Consider the following 4,827-nt stretch of genomic DNA (forward strand, 5'->3'; position numbering starts at 1 on the left):
CCGCGCCCCGCCGGCAGGGGGCGCCCCCACACCGGAGGGGCTCGCGCCGCGGCCGTTGCTGGGGGCGAGGAGGCCGCCGCTCTCCCCGGCCGCTTCCCCCGCCTGTAGGGTCTGTTGCGGTCCCGTCACTTCCCGCTACTCCGCAGCGTTAGGCCCCGCGGGACACGGCGGCGGTGGCGGCTCGGGAAGGTGCTTCCTCAGGGTTACCGGGGGAGGCCAGCCCCCGCCAAGGCTTTGTGTCGTTGTGGCGCTGCGCGTGGGGCGGGGAGGAGTGTCGGGGAACGGCGCGGTGAGGGGGGGGGCAGAGCGGCAGGAAAGGGGCTTCCCCCGCCTGGAGCTTCCGCGGCGTTCAGCTGAACGCGTCCGGTGCCCGGGGTCGGGTCCGGGCGGCGACCTCAGGGACCTTCTCTGGGGGCTTGTAACTGCTTCGTGTGTGATCCGGGGGGCAGGCTGAGGGGCGGCCTCACGGCTCTCTGCCCCTTCCTGAGGAGGGGGCGAGGAGAGGGGGTGCTGGGCTCTTCTGCCCGGCACCCAGCGACAGGACGTGTGGGAATGGTTAGAGCTGCTCCAGGTCAGACTGGACATGAGGAAGCATTTCTTTACCTAGAGGGTGATCACACACTGGAACAGGCTTCCTGGAGAATAGGTTGATGCCCCAAGCCTGTCAGTGTTTAAGAGACTTTGGGACAGTGTCGTTAATTTACCATGCTTTAACTTTTGGTCAGCCCTGAAATGGTCAGGGAGTTGGACTAGATGAACATTGTAGGTCCCTTCTGGCTGAAAATTCAGTTCAATCCTTCCCTTCCCTTCCCTTCCCTTCCCTTCCCTTCCCTTCCCATGTCTTTATGGGTTTTCGGAGGTCCACCATCTTCCAAGAGATCTCTTCCTTCGTTATATTAAACTCTTACATTAAATTATAAACCTCTTCCTAAAGTATCAATGGTTGTTTCCCATCAACCCCTATTAGCCATTTTCAGCGACACTTGAAAAGACTGTTTAATCCAGGAAAGTAGTGAATAACACTTAGCTGATGGCCTGAAAAGCATATGGTATTTAACACCAGCACCGGACCATGCTGGGCTAGGCTGAGTCGATTCTTGGGGCTTGTTCAGTCTTTCTGGCTGCGGTCATTGCGATACCAAGAAAGGTCCTTCTGTGTCAAACTCTCCTTCCTTGTGAGGTTACTAAAGCAGAGCTGGACTGAGCTCTCGATGTTGGGCCCTCTGGAAGCTTGGCCAAGACAATTTTCTCCTTTATATTATTTGTGTAGCTGTGTTTAACTCTGTCTGTTCCAAGACCTCCACATTATTTATTTTGGCTGACATTTAAATACAAATATTCAGTTCAGACAGCCACAAATAAAACTCCTGTTAGATAGTCTCATATCTCTCCAGTGATTCCCAGCAGGAATTTGTTTAGTATGGTGCTGTTATAGATTGAATTTGTCATTGATGCAGTTATTGTTAGACTTAAATATTCTTAAACATAGCACTTCCCCAGCCTATTCACGTTACTATACAATAAGTGCAGGTAAGGTAAGAGAGATTGTCAAGAAAACTAAACTCAAATCCAGTACTCAGTGAGTCTGAAACAGTGAGATTACGTAAGACCATGTCCATTTTTAGTGCCTTTGGTTTTTATCTCGTGACTATTAGACTTTTGTTTAGCACTGTTGAATAAATAGTTGGTCTTTTGCTAAATATTTTTGGCTAGAACCTTGGGTTCAAATTTCGTAGGCAGAGTTCAGGATCTACAGGCTTCAGCTGTAAGTTGAGGAACTGACTGCAGGTTCGTTGCAGGAAAAAAAAATCAGTAATGGCACTAAACAGCATAGTGGATCTACATACACTTCTTGAGTCATAGGAGGAACATCAGGCCAGTTAACTCCCAATTGGAGATTACAGTATGTTTGTATCTGTAAAGGTTCTGGGTTGTTTTTACACGGGTTCTGTAAGGTTGTGGTATTTCTGCTAATGCTGTTGAAGTCCTTCTAAAAGTTAACAAAAGCTAGGGCAGGATGTAGGTGCTTTTCATTGATCCATTCAACACTCTCACGAACTACAAAAAAATAAACATTTCAAAAGAAACTCCATGGAACTGTAGTTGTTACTGTCACAACTCATTTCCCTTTTATAATTTTTTGATCATTCCTTTCCTCCATTATTCTTACATTATCTTTTTTGCAGAAACTTGTCATAAGAAAAGCACAACGGTGGCAAATAGGGAATGGTTACAGGGAAGTAAATTAACAGATTAAGTATATTGTGAACTTAACCCAAAACACTGCCATACCCTCCACTAACTTGTGGCATAGAGTTAGTGGAGGGTGTGCATTGTCTTTGCAGGAAATTTCACGAGTGTTCTCTCGTTCTTAGTGTAACTTGTTTTGAGCTATGTTGAACTGATTTTGTCATGGCTTTTGTAAATGCAGCTGGAGTGTTCTGATGATACATCTATACATAGGCTTCCATATAGGCAACATATGTGGAAAAAAAATAAGAGAAACATTGCCAGAACTAAATAATATTCAGTCAAGAGCTTCTAAAAAAGGCTGAAATGTAAATTGGATTTTATTATCTTTGACTTTAAGCTGAATCTGGAATCGAGAAAAATGCCAGGTTGATAATCTGACACCAGTTCTAAAGAATTTCACTGGGATCTAGAGATTTCAGAAAAAATGTCTATTTGCTGTGGAAAATAGCTTTGTTACATGTGGCAACTTCTTGCATGTAATGTCACCACCAGGGCTGAACACAAAAAGGGGCCAGAAGGAGGCCGTTACGAGACAATGGCCATTTCTTCTGTTTTCCAACATACAAAAATGTAATAGTCTTATCTGGTTAGTATTGTCTTGATAAGGAATAACCCGTACTGTTATGTATAGGTTTTGTGTGGCATTGTTCTCTCCAGTCTCCACAACATGGTGCTGCCACGGCGTGTTACTACTGCTGAAGAACGAGCCAGAAAGATTTTAGGGAGGTCTCACCAAAGCTCAAGGGAGGTGAGAGCCACCCCTGCTCCAGTGAGGTCCCAGCTCCCTGGCACCACAGAAGTGATTGATTGCTGCTGAGCTGCTTTAACCAACTCCCACAGCTTTTTCTCGTGTCTTTGGCTCAAGATGGCAGCTTTCAGTTGTCACAGGGGGGCAGAGGGAACCTCTGTAGGAAGGTGATCCCCTTCTCTTAAAGTCAGAGCTCTTCCTCTCATCTGCCCAATGTAGAAGCATAAGTAGTGTCTGAAAAACCTTATTAAAATAATGAAAGAAAAAGAAAATACTTGTTCAAAGCCTTAAGTCCTTTTGGAGGTGGTCCATGGAACTCAGCACACATCAATAGCTCTGCAGCTCTGTTGCAGGCTGGTTTCTGTGTTTTGAAGACCCTCGGCAGTCTCCGCAGTGTTGTTGAACTCCAACCACCAAATGCAGGTGCTGGGTGGCTGCTGTTCCTGAAGTTCAGGCAACACGGGGTTTGCCAAGTCCTTTTTCTGCTGTAGGAACAGAGTGGTTGGTTAGTGCACTCCTGATGGACCTCTGAGATCCATACTCAGTTCCTCCACTTTTGTTTTGCTTCCCTGTATGGAAATGACTGTCATTATGGAGCAGAGGCAAGTTCTTTTGGGGATCCAGGTTATCCTGAGAAAAAGTGCTGAACGCTTCAAACTCTGCGGCTGTGTCTTTGCGAAGTGTTTACCTAACACCAGCTAAGAGGGTAGGTCTTGTCTCAAAAATAATGGACAGCGTTTTATTCTATGTCCAGTTTTATAACACTAAAATGATGAAAACTTTTAAGACCAATACATTTGGGAGAGAGCTTAAACCAAAAATTCAAACCAATATCTGACCCAGATTAATTCGTCAACTGGAGGACCTTCAAAATAATGCATGTTCCCCGTTTCTTATCAGCGAAGTAAAGTTCCAGCCCATTGTTCATTTCTCATAGCTCATTCACTGACCTGTGCCTGAACATAACCTTCCTAGGACTATTGAGAAAAAATGTTGGCCAGGCTTCCTCCTTTCTGTAGTCACCTGGCTATTTCATGTGGCTACGTAAATCTGCCTCGCCGGCGGGCATCCTCCTAATTGCTGTTACTGTAAATGATCTGTCCTTTTAGTACGGGGACAAATGAGTTTCAGTGAGGTCATGCTGGTTTACAGTGGCTGAGAATCTGTCCCTGACTGTAAACCTCTGCAGGCAAAAGTAGTGGTTAAGAGAAGTAGTGGAGTTTTTGTCCTTTGAATTAACATCACTGAACTATAGCTGAGTGTAAAAATCATTCTTTTGAGAATGAGAGTTCTTGTGACTTCTCAGTCAGCTCTGGGAAGCGTATTTAATACAAACATTTAGAAACTTGTCTTTCATGAAAGGTTTCCAACTGGAGATTTGATTTCCCTCCAGATACCATGCTGAGATCTGTGCACAACTAGCTTTGGCCTTGGAAATGAGTGATGTGGAACCCATATTTTCATATTGATCTCTTGAAAACATCTTTAAACAATAATATTTTCTAATGGTAGAATTCAAAGAAGTTATTTGTCACATGGAGTTTCTTATTATGCCTTCTGTCAAGAAAACACTGTGAAAATACTTTCAGACATCTCCATGAGCAGTTGGCTCAGAATCAGTTTCCATAATTAACAAACATAACTCTTAATATGAATAATTGTATTTTTGTCACGCTTTTGGCTAAATTGCAGAAAATTTTAAAAAATGAGCTACAACAAAGACAAAAAGTGAATGTGTATAAACTCGTATGAATTTGGAAATACCTGTTTAAAACGTCTCACGCATACCATCTCCCTTGTGGGTTTTTTGGAGCAAGTTTTTTTTT

The sequence above is a fragment of the Calidris pugnax genome, unplaced genomic scaffold (genome assembly GCF_001431845.1).
Source record: "Calidris pugnax isolate Ruff unplaced genomic scaffold, ASM143184v1 scaffold69, whole genome shotgun sequence".
NCBI classification, from domain to species: Eukaryota; Metazoa; Chordata; class Aves; order Charadriiformes; family Scolopacidae; genus Calidris; species Calidris pugnax.